General features: G+C 42.2%; 1 protein-coding gene and 1 pseudogene across 6 annotated transcripts in view; both read right to left on the reverse strand.

The window, feature by feature from the left end:
• Nucleotides 1-18546, reverse strand: part of DOCK8 (dedicator of cytokinesis 8) — a 233481-nt gene that overhangs the window by 95647 nt on the left and 119288 nt on the right. The gene's annotated exons all lie outside the window — the stretch shown is intronic.
• LOC147366981 (tetraspanin-3 pseudogene) lies at nucleotides 1778-4771 on the reverse strand (annotated as a pseudogene). The gene has a single exon (XR_015169673.1). The product of XR_015169673.1 is annotated as a tetraspanin-3 pseudogene (transcript).

Consider the following 18546-nt stretch of genomic DNA (forward strand, 5'->3'; position numbering starts at 1 on the left):
AACACAAATCAAAACTACAATGAAGCACCACCTCACACCTGTCAGAATGGTCATCATCAAAAAGTTTACAAATAACAAATGCTGGAGAGGGTATGGAGCAAAAGGAACCCTTCTACACTGTTGGTGGGAATGTATATTGGTACAGCCACTAGGGAGAACAGCATAGAAGTTTCTTTAAAAACCAAAAATAGAGCTACCAGATGATCCTGCAGTCCAACTCCTGGGCAAATATATGGAGAAAACCATAATTCAAAAAGATACCATGCACCCCAATGTTCATTGCAGCACTATTTACAACAAGACATGGAAGCAACCTAAATGTTCATTGACAGATAATGGATAATGATATAACCTAAGCTGCTTTTATATCAGGGAAGGTGAGCTTGTATGATTAGTGATCCTCATCAGGTAAGATTCTGAGTGAGACTATCCTTTTTAAAAAACTACAAAATGGAGCTGCCCTGGTGGCTCTGTCACAAAGAATTCACCTGCCAATGCAGAGGATACAGGTTTGATCCCTGACCTGGGAAGATCCCACATGCCGAGGAGCAACTAAGTCCGTGGGCCACAACTCCTGAGCTGTGCTCCAGAGCCCAGCAACTGCATCTCCTGAGCCCACATGCCACAAGCACTGCAGCCCGAGTGCCCTGGAGCTTGTGCGCCACAAGAGAAGCCGCCATGCAAAGCCTGCACGCCACAACTAGAGAGCAGCCCCCACTCACCGTGACTAGGGAAGAACCCACGCACAGCCAAAGTAAATACAGTTATCTTAAAAGCAAACAAAACTACCAAATGGTCTACAGATAGAAGGTGGACAAGTCAATTTCCTCACCTTTTCATTACATAAAAAGGCTGGAGTTAAGTCTCAAATGCAATGAAACTCAAGAAGAACTTAGAAAATTGCAAGATATGATACAAATGAAGATTCTTTTCCTATCAAGACTATAAATGTAAAACAGCTAGTGGACTTTACAGTGCAACCTTAAACACGCTGCAGGGCAGTGAGATCTTAAAACATGTCACTTAACGAATGGATCGATTTCTCTGGGTTTCTCTCTCCATCTTTCAATTGATGTCTCTCATGTATCTCTTGGTGGTGCTCACTTTCTCCCTCTCTCTCCTCTCTCTCTTTCTGTCTTTAATCCATGTATGTGTCTCTGACTCTCTTTCAGTGTCCCTCAGTTTCTCTCTTTCTGTGTCTTTCTGATACACCCTCTCTCATCCTTTTATCTCCCTCACAATCTCTCAGAAAATGGCAAAATGCTCCTGCTGTAGGGGCACTCCTTCAGTTTCACTGAGTCACTAAAATCCATTTTCTTCTGAGTTTGCAAGCGTTTGATGATTTCTCACCCTGGGCTGGGCCTCGGTTGTAGGCAGGATGATAGACACAGAGCCTAAGATTTATGAACGTCTCAGAATTCTACAAAAATGTCTGAGACCCACAAAAATGATTAACTCCAAAATATAAAAAGTAAAACCTCAAAACAAAAATTAATGAATTTTAAATTAAAATTAAATGCTTACCAAATGCAACATTTTATCAGTTGACAGTAACTCTACTGAGTTTAACAATAAGCAAAAAAATCCCCCCCCTAATTTTGCAGGTTGTTATAAAATTACACATTGGGTATATGTAATTAATATAGAAATGGATACATCTTAATATGTTTTAATTGCCAACAAAGGTCTGTATAGTCAAAGTTATGATTATTCCAGTAGTCATGTATGGATGTGAGAATTGGACCATAAAGAAGGTTGAGTGCTGAAGAATTGATACTTTTTTTTTTTTTGAGGGGGTGATACAGAGTTTATTGAATTAGATTTTTCTATTTACAACTGAGATCACATCTACATACTATTTTGCTAGTCTACATGGGTACATTATTTCTAACAAGTTTAGACTTATGATGAATGGGCTCAATCATACAAAAATACACGCACAAACTCACACTAATTGTTTTAAAACAGTAGTGCATACATTATACTCCTCCTATAAAGCCAGCTTTGATTAAAAACCGCTAGTTTCAAAGATCAGTCTGATTTTGAAGATGAACCAAGATACACGAGGTATGATTCTAAAATCTATCTTAGCCATTTTGTACAGTTGCTATCTTACAGGACTATAGTATATATTTTTAAAAAGGACACTGATGAGGGGCACTATCTGGTATTAACTTTAACCAGACAGCTGACTGCCTGCTCCTCCCCCCCAAAACCTTTGGCCAAGAGTTCTCCACTGTGAAGACTGAAAGGACCTGGTGATACTACAGCAGCAGTCCCATTATGCTTGGAGGTGACAGAAGCAGGGTCACGTCAACCTTTAATTCTACCACACTACACAACTCACAAATGGTTCTGAGATTAGAACATTTACCACCGTACTCAAAACACTTACAGACATGGAGAGTCAGCTAAAACAAAGGGAAAAAAAAAGTCATAGGTGGGTAGGTAAGAAGGTAGACAAATGAAGAGTCAAGCTGCTCCGTCCAACACCTGTGCATGTGTGCTTTAACTAAACGAACTCAGGAGACCAGTAGCAGTGGACCTGCTCAATCCCCCTTCCAAATCAGAACAAGACTAATAAGCTCGGGCTTGAGTTTCCTACTATGCATAGGCTCCGCCGGTGACGAGGAGCTCATAAGCAGGACCTCTATTCCTTCTGCACAACACGATACAGGCACACAGCATGCCCAGCAGCTGAATAGCTGCAAATGCCAATGCTGCCCAGATAACATGCATCTTGATTTCTTGTAGCTTCTTCACAACTAGAGCCTTACACCCCTCAGCATAGAGATCAGAGGGGTTGGCCAGACTGCCGTTACAGCTGCTGGCTGTCTCTCTGCAACAACTAACATGGATGCTCTGGTTTTTGGTTTCTTTGAACCAGTCTGTATTTTCCCAGTCTGAATAGTTGTGAATTCCACAACAGTGCAGCTGTCTCTGAACATAGTCAATGGCCCGGCTAGCAGCATCAGGGTTGGTTCCATTGTAGGTCTTATATACCTTCTGAATGCTGCGATCAACTTCATTTTCCACCTTTGCTCTGTAAACATATCCCAAAACCACAACAACAACTTCTGTGACAAAAACCAAGAGTAGGAGGATGACAAACGTGGCAAGTCCACAGTGGCTTTCCCGGATTGGGGCACAGCAACCAATTAGCCCAATAATGAAGAGCAGGGCCCCGACAGCTATGATCACCACAGCAGGGATGAGAGTGTACACATCTTCAAAGAAGTGGTCATAGTCGTCGTGAGTGATGAAGACATAGGCTCCAACATAGCATAAAATGCCAGCGGCTCCCCAGAAGATGAGGTTGAGAAACACCAGCACGGTCTTGGAGGAGGTGATGCCACACTGGCCCATGGTGCCGGCGGTCCGCTGCGGCCCTGCTCGGCGAGGCGAGCGAGGTGGCAATGGCGACGGCGCCTCCCCGCAGGGAAGTGCACGGCCTGTGAGGCATTCACCGCAGCCCCCGGCACCGTCGCGCACCCAGAATTGATACTTTTAAACCGTGGTGCTGGAGGAGACTCTTGAGAGTCCCTTGGACTGCAAGGAGATCAAACCAGTCAATCCCAAAGGAAATCAACCCTGAATATTCACTGGAAGGACTGCTGCTAAAGCTGAAGCTAAATTACTCTGGCCACCTGATGTGAGCAGCCGACTCACTGGAAAAGACCCTGATGCTGGGAAAGACTGAAGGTAGAAGGAGACAGGGTGGCAGAGGATGAGATGGTTAACTAGCATCACCAACTCAATGGACTTGAATTTGAGCAAACTCCAGGAGAGAGTGGAGGACAGAGAAGTCGGGCATGCTGAACTCCATGGGGCCACAAAGAGCCAGACACGACTTAGTGACTGAGAAACAACAGCAACACAGGTGCTTTGAGAAGTCCTAAAAGGAACATGGCTGTTGAAATGGGAGAAAGGATGAATAAAATATCAGATAAATTGGTTTTTCTGTTTTATTAGTTTTCTTATAGCTAGAGACACAAGTGTTGGTTTAATAGCAGGCCGTTAGCAATATGCACTGACTGAAATAGATGGGATAGTAAATTGGAACCTACCTCTCTTGATGCAACACTACTGAAACAGCTTTTGATATAAAAAGCTCTCCAGGTTTCTAAATAAACACTTTCAACCTAACTACTTTGGCAATTTCAAAGTAATTTCTTTTTCTTTCCCTGGTGTTTTAAAAGTCTCCCTCTCTAACCATTTTTGCAAAGACAGAGCCAAAGAATTGGTAAACTATTTGCTGAAGTGGAAATGTAGCAAACCAATTGTATGAATAAGATGCCCTCATTCAAAAACTACAGAAAAAGGCGAGTGGCTCTTACTTCTTTTAAGCAACAGACTTTGAGTTGAGCAGAATGAAATTCAAATGCCTACTAATATAAGTAATGTCTTGTAGTTATCTGATGTCTTTTATTCAAGCATTCCAAAGAAAAAGCAAATCTAGAGATACTACTTTGAGCTATCTATCCAAAGTAGAAGCCGGAGAGGTGGTTTTGTATATCACTCACATTTCACTGCCAGAAAAATGTATTTTAGATGTAACAGCAAAAGTAGCTAACAACACGTATTTCTTGCTACATGCAGGCACCATTCTAACAGTAGCTAACAGTACCAATGACAGTACTGCTATTTAGCCTCTTTAGGCAGATGGTAAAACTGAGGCCCAGAGACGCTGTACAACCTGTGCAAGGCGACACGGCTGGCAAAAGGCACAGCGCAATTCAAATCCAGGCGCCCCGAAGCTCATACTAGATCCAGTGCCCATAGCCACTGCTGCTTCTAAGAACAGTAAACAGTTTCTTTGGTCAACAATGAGGCTCACCAGAACTTTATCATAAGGTGGTCTTTTATTAAATGGTTTACAGGCACTAAGGAATGCTTCCCCAAGAAAATTATAAGAGTTTTTTTTTTTAATTTAAAATAAAAGCTTAAAAAGTTTAAAATAACTTAAGGATGAGAGTGAGTACTGTCCCTTAAGGTGTTAGATAGAGGTTTTGGTATTTTAAATACATTGAGTGCAAATGAAGTTGGAAATCTCAGAGTTTAGCACTTGGTATATTCTCCAAATTTTCCTTTCACCCAGAAATTTTATATCTTGTTATATAATCTCTGTAATCTGCCTCACATACTTTTTTTTACCATGAGAATGTTTATAAATACATGCATAAAAATAAAATATTTGCTATGTCCTCTCTTGTCATTCCATGGTCTCATGCCATTAATTTATGTTTATTCCTATTTCTAATACTCTATAGTTTAGATGAAAGCACAAACTCACAAAGGAATCAGTGAAGAATGGAAAGGAGAAGAAAACGCCTACTGTGTAGGGTAAAGGGAACATTCCACCTTCAGAAATCAGAGCAAGAGAAATAGAATGTACAACTTGTTGTAGGACACCAGCCAGAGTCCACACAAGGCTGCCTGCCTCAGCACAAGAATGGAAGGGGACTCTGGGAATGAGTCACAACTGTTCCTCAGTCACCTCTGTGCTCCGCGGGCTAGGCTGCAATGTCTTGTATAAACGCTGGTATTGTATTCTGAACACTGGGGACCTCTACCTCTCACCTCCACAAAAAGCAAATGCAGTTAAGAAGCCAGAGACAAAATGTTACCATATTGTTTAGAAACACTACAATGATCCAACACGCTCTCTCCACACTCGTCATGTTAAATTAGTACACTCAAAAACAAATCGAATGAGAGAGAGAGAAACAGAAAACAACAGCAAACTCTAGGACTTGTCATTACACCACTGTTAAAGACTTACAGCAGGGGCGGGGAGGAACTGTCGACACTTTCTCATGGATGGACTACAATTTGAACATCAAATATGAGGTCTTTGTATAGAATACCTATTACAACTACAAAGAATCCGTCTTTGAACTTGAACTAACTAAATGTTCACAGCTCCTATATTTCAGACTACCTTTTCTATTACATCAATCCTCATCCCTTCTTTTTTTCCCCCATCCCTTCTTTTATGAGATAGATTAAAAGTTGCTCTTTAGTGAGAGCTTGGTAAGCCAGTATTCTTATAAAATAAAGCAGGACCTCAAGCTGGGACAAAGAGAATGCTACCTTTTAGAAAGAGTTAAAAGCATCTGAGCTCTCCATTACTTGTTGAGAAAAAGTTCATTTGGTTTTCAATCACAAAAGACCTAAAGGGAAAGTTGGGATATTTATGGTCTTAGGTTTTATCTAGATGAGGTTCCCAATGAAAAGAATCACAAATACCCAAGCATTTGAAACATGCTGGAGAAAACTGACTGCTTTAAGAACAAAATATATCTCCCTCCAACTTTGCTTGAAACGTTTTTTTAAAGATATTTTATCTAGCTGAAATTTTACCAGTTAAGATATCCATGTTACCAAATACTTTTTTTGAAACTCTGCTTAGCAGATTGAACATATTATGTGGTTTATATATCATTCACTCTCACTTTAGTATGAATTAGTTTACTCAGTTTCTGCTCTTCTTACAAAAAGGTTAGATTTATGGACTGTAGTGTGAGTGGAGAAAGGAAATAAAAAGGACGACAGGAGATTTCCCTGGTGGTCCGGTTCAGGCTCCTTGCTTCTGATGCAGAGGGCATGAGTTTGATCCCTGGCTGGGGAACTATAACCCCATATGTCACACACACACACACACACACACACACACAGACAAAGGATTCAGTTCAGTTCAGTTGCTCAGTCGTGTCTGACTTTTTGCCACCCCATGAATCGCAGCACGCCAGGCCTCCCTGTCCATCACCAACTCCTGGAGTTCACTCAGACTCAAGTCCAGCGAGTCAGTGATGCCATCCAGCCATCTTCCTCTGTTGTCCCCTTCTCCTCCTGCCCCCAATCCCTCCCAGCATCAGAGTCTTTTCCAATGAGTCAACTCTTCGCATGAGGTGGCCAAAGTACTGGAGTTTCAGCTTTAGCATCATTCCTTCCAAAGAAATCCCAGGGCTGATCTCCTTCAGAATGGACTAGTTGGATCTCCTTGCAGTCCAAGGGACTCTCAAGAGTCTTCTCCAACACAATTCAAAAGCATCAATTCTTCGGCGCTCAGCCTTCTTCACAGTCCAATTCTCATATCCATGCATGACCACTGGAAAAACCATAGCCTTGACTAGATGGTCCTTTGTTGGCAAAGTAATGTCTCTGCTTTGAATATGCTATCTAGGTTGGTCATAACTTTCCTTCCAAGGAGTAAGCATCTTTTAATTTCATGGCTGCAGTCACCATCTGCAGTTATCTTGGAGCCCAGAAAAATAAAGTCTGACACTGTTTCCACTGTTTCCCCATCTATTTCCCATGAAGTCATGGGACCAGATGCCATGATCTTCATTTTCTGAATGTGGAGCTTTAAGCCAACTTTTTCACTCTCCTCTTTCACTTTCATCAAGAGGCTTTTTAGTCCCTCTTCACTTTCTGCCATAAGGGTGGTGTCATCTGCATATCTGAGGTTATCGATATTTCTCCCAGCATTTTGATTCCAGCTTGTGTTTCTTCCAGTCCAGCATTTCTCATGATGTACTCTGCATATAAGTTAAATAAGCAGGGTGACAATATACAGCCTTGACATACTCCTTTCCCAATTTGGAACCAGTCTGTTGTTCCATGTCCAGTTCTAACTGCTGCTTCCTGACCTGCATACAGATTTCTCAAGAGGCAGGTCAGGTGGTCTGGTGTTCCCATCTCTTTCAGAATTTTCCACAGTTTATTGTGATCCACACAGTCAAGGCTTTGACATAGTCAATAAAGCAGAAATAGATGTTTTTCTGGAACTCCTTTGCTTTTTCAGTGATCCAGCGGATGTTGGCAATTTGATCTCTGGTTCCTCGGCCTTTCCTAAAACCAGCTTGAACATCGGAAGTTCACGGTTCATGTGTTGCTAAAGCCTGGCTTGGAGAATTTTGAGCATTACTTTACTAGCGTGTGAGATGAGTGCAATTGTGCGGTAGTTTGAGCATTCTTTGCCATTGCCTTTCTTTGGGATTGGAATGAAAACTGACCTTTTCCAGTCCTGTGGCCACTGCTGAGTGTTCCAAATTTGCTGACATATTGAATGCAGCACTTTCACAGCATCATCTTTCAGGATGTGAAATAGTTCCACTGGAATTCCATCACCTCCACTAGCTTTGTTCGTAGTGATGCTTTCTAAGGCCCACTTGACTTCACATTCGAGGATGTCTGGCTCTAGGTCAGTGATCGCACCATCATGATTATCTGGGTTGTGAAGATCTTTTTTGTACAGTTCTTCTGTGTATTCTTGCCACCTCTTCTTAATATCTTCTGCTTCTGTTAGGATTGTGGGGTAATTATTAACCATGAGACACTGCTTTGGAGAAGACCCTCGGTTGCTTTGGGTGTGAAGGAGAGTGACAAAGTAAGGGGAAGCTGGGCAAGTTCTCAAATCCAGATTTTTTATCCCAAAATTTGTTCTATAACCTCCTTAAACTTGACACTGACAATATAGTCAAAATGTTCACTGGATAACTGCAGCTCTTCCAACTCCCAGCTAACACCATAGAATGTGGTTTTAAGGTCTATGTTATTTGTATACTCTTTGTAAGTCTCACTTAGGGAGGGCTCAGAAATTTGTTAAATAGGTTAAGCTTCAGTTGGTTTAGTAGAACACTGTTTTCAGTGGGTTTCTTTTTGGATGAAAAGAAAATACATTACATTATTTTTTTATTTAAATTAATGTAATATAATACTTTACATTAATTCTACACAAGCAGAGATTGGAACTACTTTAGCAATATACATTTCAGGTATCTTGAAAAACTCTCCCTTCCACAGCTATATTTTGCATTTCACTCAGAAAATTTATATAAATTATACATATATATATACATACATGCATATAAATAGATGTTTCAGAGGTGAGTCGGTGGTGGGTGTAAGGGGGTGTGGGGTAGGTAAGGTGCTACATGATGGGAAACAGGATAAATGACCCCATTCCTTAAAATTGGGTTGGCCAAAAAATTTGGGTTCTTTCTGTACCATCTTACAGAACAACCAGAACGAAATTTTTGGCTAACCCAATATATACAGCTTAGGGTTTTTTCCCTACTACTCTGAATCTAAGACAACTTGGGAAACCTGCTTTAACCTGGGTGAAAAAAAAAGAAAACAAAACACGTCGTCCCACATAACAGGCTTGTTTCTTTGGAGGGTGTGTTAGTGAGGGCTGGGGATGGGGACTCCTCTCACCTTAGAGGGTGTGTGAAGAAGCAGTTAATTTTCTATAGGGAGCATGTACTGCAGATGTCCTAGAAATACACCAGGCTGATGGGAACACTCTCCACAGGGAGCCTGGTCCTCAGCATTGGAGGAAGTAAACCACTTTCCCTCACCCACCTTCCCACCTCCCCACACTCCTTCAAATTCATACAACTGGAGTGCCTCAACTTTTGGTAGCTTGGTTAAGAACTCTGGTGAAGTGAAGTGAAGACACTCAGTCATGTCCAACTCTTTGCGACCCCATGAACTGTAGCCTACAAGGCTCCTCTGTCCATGGAATTTTCCAGGCAAGAGTACTGGAGTGGGTTGCCATTTCCTCCTCCAGGGGATCTTCCCGACCCAGGGATCGAACCCAGGTCTCCCGCATTGCGGGTGGATGCTTTACCATCTGAGTCACTAGGGAAGCAGTTCCTGATGATGCCTGACCCCTGCTGCTCTTACTCTCCAAAGTTCCCTCCCCTTGAGTGTGGGCTGGACCTAAGTGACTCATTTCTAACTAGAAACTTTTCTAATCTACTAATCTAAGCGAGATTACATTACAAAAAGACTCTAGCTGTATATTCTTACTCTCTCTTGCTTATTCTGAAGCCATCAATGTTGTGAGCTGCTCTACTGAGAAACCAATATAGCAAGGAATTCAAGGGGATCTCTTGCCAACAGCTAGTGAGGACTTAAGGCCCTTAGCTTAACAAACCAAGAGGAACCGAATACTGTTGTCAACTACAAATTGGCACTTGCCAAGATGGTTGCCAACGACAACAACAAGGGCATTCACCATCTGCCTCTGCGGAGACTAAACCTGCACTGCTGAAGCTGTTGACCTTCAACACCCGCTGAGGGAGTTCAGGGTGGAGTAAGGCACTCTGTGCTCCAGGCAATCTGGTGGGACATGTCTTTAGATAGATGTTTTAGGAACAGATTTTATGATCCCAATCCTTGCATCTCCTCATATCTAGAAAAGCACTAAATCCCTTCATGGTGACATCAGATCCTAGCAACAAACTTTTTGTAAAATGAATGCTTAATGGTATTCACTCCCCCTTCACAAAACCTTGTGCACTGACTTTCCCCCACTGCCGCTTTGGAGCAGTCTCTCAGAGCTATCTGAGGTGCTGCCTCCAGGGCTGCAGTCCTCATTTTGCCCCAAATAAAACTTAACCCACAACTCTCAAGTTGTTCATCGTTTTTTTAGTGGACACTGTCAACAACCTCATGAATGAGCTCAGAAGTAAATTCTCCCCTTGCTGACCCCTGGGGTGATCCCAACTTTGACTAACATCTTGACCATGGCCTTTTGAGAGCCCTGGGTCAGAGGCACTCAGCTAAAACACATCTGGATAAAACACAGAAGCTGTGAGATAGCAGCTGTCTGTTGTTTCATGCTGCAAAGTTTCAGTTAAGTAGCAATAAGTAACTAATATGAGTATGTACATTTTTTAAAAGCATGTTAGGTATTCACTGATATTTAAACATGAGATTCCTTTAAAAATGCTTTACCTTATAACATTTCTGTCTCTTAGCTGTACCTCAGGGTTATTATTGCTTCTCTATGGGATATAATGTCATGACTACCTTGAGAAAATAATCTTAAGAGCAAAGTAGCCTCCATGGAGCCCATCCAATTACTAACTATAGAACCTTGAGCATTTAAAAATATATAAATAATTTTTCTTCAGTTCTCATTTTGATTCTGTTCACTGAATTAATTAATGTTTCTTAAAGAGGCTGTGACAGATCAAATAAAAGTGAAGAAGAATGTTAAAAAGTACCTACCACAAATACCTTCCTTTTCCCTTGAAACATAAAATTTTAATGAAAGTTTCCCCCAAACAAAACAAACATTTCAACAATATTTGGCTTTGTGAGAGACTTAAAATTTAAGTTTAAAGATACCATTTTGATGCCAACTCTGGGTTACATTTTTAAAAAGGCCATGAGGCAGAACTGTCATGTGGAAAGCTAACATGAACCAACCTGCATGTTCTTTTGAGAGGCAGAGGGAGCACATTTTTTCCAGGCTTTGCAAATAGTTTCCTAAAACAAATCTGCCAACTGACAAAAATTCATACACATATAAGAAAATTTCCAAGTTTTTCTGTTGCTGAAACTGAATTTCTTTCTTTTGGTTTGAGGCAGAACCTTTATTAGTTCCCTACTTATTAAAAAAAGAAAGCCAATGAATAAATCAATACTATTGTTTAAAATGCCTGATTTTAATATTGGCAGATGTCTTGGTTCATGTTGAAGAAAATACTGGAATTGAAGGAAACAGCAGGACTACTAAGAAATAAATTGTTCAGATGCCCCCAACGACTTCTAGAAACATATCCCTGCTTTGGGTACTTAGTGAGGGAGAAGGCTTGTCTGGGTTTTGGAGGTGGGAGAACCTGCAAGATCTCAGGTGCCTGCAGGACAAAGTTGCACATGTGTCTTTCCATACATCAACTCAGCTGTGAGCCATTCCGGTGTCTTCAGGAGGCTGAGGTTTGCCTCCAAGGAGAGGTAGTCATTCCTCCTCTTTGTCTCTCAGCACCAAGAATTGTGCCTGGCATATGGTAGGGACTCAAAAATACTGGTTAGATGATTGCATCATCTTTACTCATAGGGTGAGAAGTACTGCTTAGGTGGCAAGATTTTCAAAGGACAGGTAGCCTGCTCTATGGCAGAGGGTGAGGAAAGAGGAGGGGAAGGGTTCTTGCTCCCACGCTCATACCAGGGTGACAAGTCCACCAGGAGCTGTGCCTGCTCCCAGACCAGTTGGAGGGTTGAGTAACAGTTGTTGTTACAAACTTCACTTCTCCCTGACTTAGAAACAGAAACAGGCAGTGCTTTGTCAGCTGCTGGCTTGGGATACACAAGGGTTTCATGCTAGAGTTGGTTTCATTTCAACTAAACTTTGGGAGAAGACATTAGAGAGCATACCACAGAAGATGTATCCTGCTTGGGACTCTCGTGCCCAGAGCCTGAAATTAATCTAATGTTGTAAGTCACTCACACTTCAATTTGGAAAAGGATGTTCTAAAGTCCAGAAGGGAGAGGATATATGTATACGTATGCCTTTTCATTTTGCCATACAGTAGAAACTTTACAACAGTGTAAAGCAACTATACTCCAATAAAAATTAATTTTTAAAAAGCATGTTCCTTTGTTAAATACATAAATAAAAATAAAAAATGTAATTCCAGAAAAAGATGAAAAAGGGTCTTTGAGATGGTCTTATTATTAAATATATAATTATTAGCCTAGGCATGGAAATCTCTTAAAAATAATTAAAATGAGCCATTAAGTTGAGGAACTCAACTTCACTCAACTTTTATCTTCACTAAACTGTAATATTTATATTTTCACATGGTTCTTAGTTTACATTTTACATGGTTCTTAGTTTACATTCTGAAGGCTGTCAAACAAAGAACATTAAAGAGGTGAGGTGGAATAGCACAGTTTTGAAAGCTCTATAACCTTTCTGGATTTTAGGCCAGTGGAAAAATCAAATTCATTTTTTAATTATAAAAGGTACATGGCATGTGACTGATAAGCCCTGGTTTTTAAAAACATTACCTTCTTACACTGTCAAAACTCAGCCGTTCCCTACTCATTGCTCTATTTCACTTTGTGCTGTGGGACCAGCCTGAACTGCCCTCACCCAAAACCCCAGGGCATTCTGGCTCTGCAGAGGCCAAGGGCAGACTGTCTGAGACCTTAAAACCACAGGACATACATCACTGGAGAGACGGCCAAGCACTGCATGGGAAGAGTGGCTCTATAAAGTACACAGGAAAGTGAGAACAAACAATGAAAAACTGAACCGTGGAGAAGATTCCTCCCTCCCCCAAACGGCAAAAGAAATAAGATGGAACAATTCCCCGAAGGATGGCCCATCAGAAGACAAGCCACTTCAAAGAGCTAATTTTAAAATAATAATTAAAAAAACTGACAGAAGCAGGGAAATCAAAGAAAGAAGGCTTTTTGAATTTTAGGAAGATGCTTCTAATCTAGGTTAACTATTCACCATCATCAAAAGCAGGCCCAGGTTCATTGTCCTTTCATCACCCTTTCTCTGCTGCTTCTGCTCCCACCAACCTTACCCTCCCACCCCAGGTGAAAACAGGATGCTTCATGAAGCTTCCTGCTGAAATCTATGTAAAGGATCACTGGGGGAGAAAAGAAATGACATTCATGCCAAGTGAATGAACAGAGCAGGACTTTTTGTTAGGACAGTTGTTTACAGGCAGTAACACTAAAGCATGATGGACTCAAAGTGAATGAGTATAAACTATAGATTAACGAGTGCGCCCCTGCTGGTTCAGTGGTAAAAAAAAATCCACCTGCCAAGGCAGGACACACACGTTCGATCCCTGATCAGGGAAAATTGCACATGTCTTGCGGCAATTAAGTCCGTGCGCCACAACTACTGAGCCTGAACTCTAGAGTCTAGGAGCTGCAACCACCGAAGCCTGCACGCCCTAGCGCCCGGGCTCCGTGACTAGAGTAGCCACCGCAATGAGAAGCACTGCAGCTAGAGAGTGGCCCCCACTTGCTGCAACTAGAGAAAAGCCTGCTTAGCACAGCAATGAAGACCAAGCACAGCCATAAATAAATACATTATATAAGATAGTGAGAGGTTGTGACTCATGGAATCAATGACATCAGTGTACACAGAACCTCCTTAACACTATTTCATTACTGATGATGGACCCACATTCTTTTATTTTTATATCTGAAGCGGGGAGGGGAGGATGTGTAAGTATGGATGTAAGGATGTGTAAGTAATGAACAGTACAACCCCCAAATGAGATTTTACTCTCTCTATACCACAGGGTATATTTCTGCAGCCTCCGACCCAGCACATCTTTCAACAAAGTGCCAGATTTCTAAGGTATGACTTATGATGAAAGAAGCTGACAGGGTTAAGAGAAAATTCTTTGCAAAAAGTGCCAACAGTGATGTCTTGTGACACTGGAATACTTTCCCAGTTTTTCTTGGCCCTACGCTTCAAGGGCAAAAAATAAAATGCCTGTTTTCCTTTAATAAACCATGACTCCATCTGCTTTGAAATGGAAAAGATACTAGGTGGGTCTCAATCTAGAAAGTGAGTAAATTCTGCCCTCAAGTGGCTAAATGTTGTACTGCAAAGAGACCGTGGCAAAACCTGCTGCTGCTGCTGCTAAGTCGCATCAGTCCTGTCCGACTCTGTGCGACCCCAGAGACCAGGCTCCCCCGTCCCTGGGATTCTCCAGGCAAGAACACTGGAGTGGGTTGCCATTTCCTTCTCCAATGCATGAAAGTGAGAAGTGAAAGTGAAATCGCTCAGTCCTGTCAGACTCTTAGCGACCCCATGGACTGTAGCCTACCAGGCTCCTCCATCCATGGGATTTTCCAGGCAAGAGTACTGGAGTGGGGTGCCATTGCCTTCTCCGGGCAAAACCTGACATGGTTGCTAAGTAATCTTAGGTAATCAGTTCCCTCAGGGGGTGTTTTCATTCTTCTAAAAAGGATGACTGAATTTTAGAGCAAAGCATCAGAAAAGTGGGGATTGTGCTCCTGACTTATTATTGAGACCAACTTGCCAGAGAAAAGTGTGGGAATTTAATTATCTGGATAATTTTGGCACCAGGAATTCACTTAATTCAAATGATTAGATTTTGCCTGGGCTGTCACCACTACTTCTTTAAGAAAGTGTTTCTTTATAATAAGATTTGTGTTTCATAAACAACTGCCTTCTAAGTCTAGAAAAATCAAGGATTCGGTTTTGGGGCTGTCTTACAGCTAAAACGGGGTTAGACATTTCTTTAAAGGGTGAAGGGCTTCCCTGGTGGCTCAGACAATAAAGAATCTGCCTGCACTGTGATATACCAGGGTTTGATCCTTGGGTTGGGAAGATCCCGTGGAGAAGGGAATGTCAAACCACTCCAGTATCCCTGCCCAGAGAATTCCATGGACAGAGAAGCCTGGTGGGCCACAGTCCATGGGGTCGCAAAGAGTCGCACATAACTAAGTGATTAACACTTTCACTTCACTTTAAAGGGTGAAAAGTAGGAATTTATACAATAAATACATTTGCACATGTGTGAAAGTTTATATGAGGTTCTTCATTGTAACATCATTTATAATGTTAAAATATCAACAGCAGCTTAGATCCTCATTAGTCTGGGGTTAAATGAATCCTGATACACCCATATGATGAGACTTAGTTGCAGGCATAAAAAAAGCACAAGGTTATTCTCTATTCGGAAAAGGCAATGGCACCCCACTCCAGCACTCTTGCCTGGAAAATCCCATGGACGGAGAAGCCTGGTGGGCTGCAGTCCATGGGGTCGAGAAGAGTCGGACACGACTGAGCGACTTCCCTTTCACTTTTCACTTTCCTGCATTGGAGAAGGAAATGGCAATCCACTCCAGTGTTCTTGCCTGGAGAATCCTAGGGACAGGGGAGCCTGGTGGGCTGCCGTCTATGGGGTAGCACAGAGTCGGACATGACTGAAGCGACTTAGCAGCAGCAGCAGCATTCTCTATTCATATAGAAGTACTCTCCATAATACAGTGTTCAGTGAGAAATCAAAGTGTGAAAATTATGTTATACTTGCATTCTGAGAGGAAAAATGCAGGGTTGTACTAGCTTATACATACATAGCTTATTTCTGGAAGGATAAACAAGAAACTGATTTTTTAAATGGCTGTTTCCAATTGCCAAAAATAGAATTGAGCTGTGATGTGTACATAATTTTCACATGTTTTGTTCACTAGTATTTCTCCAGTGTCTAGACAAGGGCCTGGAACACTGAAGGGATTCAATAATATTTGTGGAAAAAACGAATAAAATCAAACATATATACATATACACACACACACAGACACACACACACAGACTATCGCCAAGGAGGGGAATTGTACAGCTGGAGGTCAAGCATGGTAGAGAGAATTTTCATTGTGCTTTCATGTACTTTTAAAATATTGAACTATTAGAATAGGTTACCTATTCCAAGGTAAAATTCAAACAACTAAAGAAACAAATAAGGATGGGGAGTTATTATCTGGAATAGTTATTTAAGTAAGGCATTGTTTTGATGGTGATTTAGACAGGGTCAATCACATCATAAAACTATGAATCACTGATTAGCAATAACCTTGGAATACTTACAGCATATGAGGAGCATTAAACCATAAAAAAAAACTGTCCTCACAGGGAGAGGTTTTCTGGGTGTTGCAAATTCCTTACAGAGAGGTACTTGCTCTTTGCCAAAGCCATCTACCTGGGGTCCAGGCACATGCTTTCAAGGTCAGGAGGATTAAGTTGCAAGGAGCCCTCCCTCAGTTCCCAGTGATTTGATTCACTGGGGGCCTCTGGATGGCTCCAAGAAGCAGAAGAATTCATTAAGAGTGACCATGAAAGGGAGGGAGGAGAGGCGTTGATTCTCAAAGAAGGGGTTACACCCTTAAGGCCTTCCCCAGACCTCCTGGATGGGAGTCTCCAGGTAGGGCTGGACACCTGCATTTCTATAAAGCTCTACAAACTAACTCTAAGGCACATTACCCTTCTGCCCCCCACCCCCAAGACTGAAAAGATCCACTCCGGACAGAGACACAACTGGGCTCAGATTGGACAAAATGAAGTTCCTCTCAAGGATGCCATCATCCATTCCTTGACTCCTTCCTAAATACCTCACCCAGAATTACTTCTCATTTCTTCCTTTCCTTAGAAATGCTATTCACTAAATTTTAACTCTAGTTCGTCATTCAAGACCAGTTTGCACATTTATCCTATGCCATTCTATTTTGCCCCGTAGGATGCAAGCCTGGGAGCATTCCTCAGAATGCCACTGTGATTCGGGAGGCACCTCCCTGTTAGACCAGAGAGCAGGCGAGCTTTGAGAATGCAGACTTGTAGTCCGAGAATATTCAGCTAAAAAGGAGGCAGCCTGAAAACAGCTAATTATCCATCAAAGAAATCATGTTCTAACTGATATGCTTGTTCTCAGCAAGCACAGTCCTCCACAGCGAGTCTGATAATTGGATAAAAAGACCTCAGAGGCTCTTGGGGGCTGGGATGAGAGATGAAAACACACTTTATGTGGATTTCTCTAATGTAATCACCAGTTACAGGGACAGCAAGGAACTTAACAAGCTCATTACAACCTCAGCGCCTGTGATCTCCCCACAAACCCCTGTAACAGCCAGAGGATAAAACTCCCTTAAAGCCCTCGCGGGGCCTTGGCCTCAAGCCGCAGGGTTTTTATCCTGCCCCCATCAGCAGGCAGCTGGCGTCTCCCGTTACCAGCTGCTGGCCCACATGGAAAATAAGCCAGGAGTTGGTTTCAGACGTGTTCTTAGCCTAACAACCAGTATTTTCTTAATCTGGGCATGGAGAAAAGAATGCCAAACTCAGAGTTGGCTAATCCTGTTTATAAACCTAATTTTTCCAGCTGTTCCTGCTCTGCTTTCAGAATGACTGTCCTTTTTGTGATTTTTGAAAAAGCTCTGGTGAGGGTCTGCTTCGGGACAGGCTTGTCTGACCCACAGAGGTTGCCCATGGCACTGCGGAAGCCCCAGCCCCTGGTCTAGGAGATGCTGGCCATTCCTGGAATGGGTACTTTTGGCTCTAGAAGCTCATCTCTTCCTCAGAGCAAGTGTTTGTTTTATGCGTGATCAACCCTCCTTGGTTCATGGGGATGCTTCCACAGCCGGGCCCAGTTCTTTTATAACTGGTCTGTCAATGGATTATTTCTCAAAGCAATCTGCATCAGAGAGGGGCAGCAGGGCAGCAGCCACAGAGAATACAGCGTGAATGGTGGCGCCCATAGCGGGCAACACTGTGACCCTGACTGAGGGTACCTGGAGGGGCAGGGCTGTTAAAAGAGGCACTTAGAGAGGTCGGAGGACAGGGAGCCTGAGGGCAAGAAGGCAGCTCAGTCTATCCCAGACCAATTTTATTTGAGGCTCCATGGCAGCTACTCCTTTAAGAGAGGTAAAGAACCTGAGTTCTATTCATATGATATTAAGCAGAAACCCTAACCACCTGAGAATCCTGTAAAATGTGAGTCTAGCCACAACTCACACTTAAGGCCAGACACCTGCCATGCGTCCATGTAATAGCTCCCCCCCACTCAAGGGGGCTCTGAAGTTCATGCAAAAGGTACACAAATTGGAAAGCTGAATCCTGGCTTTGTCACTGTAGGCATTCCTTGCTTGGTCCAATACATATATATATTCTCTACCAGTGTAGATCAAATTTTTATGTGAAGCCATATTTCAAATTTATGAGGTGAATCCACTATCAAACAAAGAATTATTCCCAAA

The sequence above is a fragment of the Bos grunniens genome, chromosome 8 (genome assembly GCF_055505025.1).
Source record: "Bos grunniens cultivar Pamir isolate PY7600 chromosome 8, Bosgru_T2T1.0, whole genome shotgun sequence".
Taxonomy (NCBI): Eukaryota; Metazoa; Chordata; class Mammalia; order Artiodactyla; family Bovidae; genus Bos; species Bos grunniens.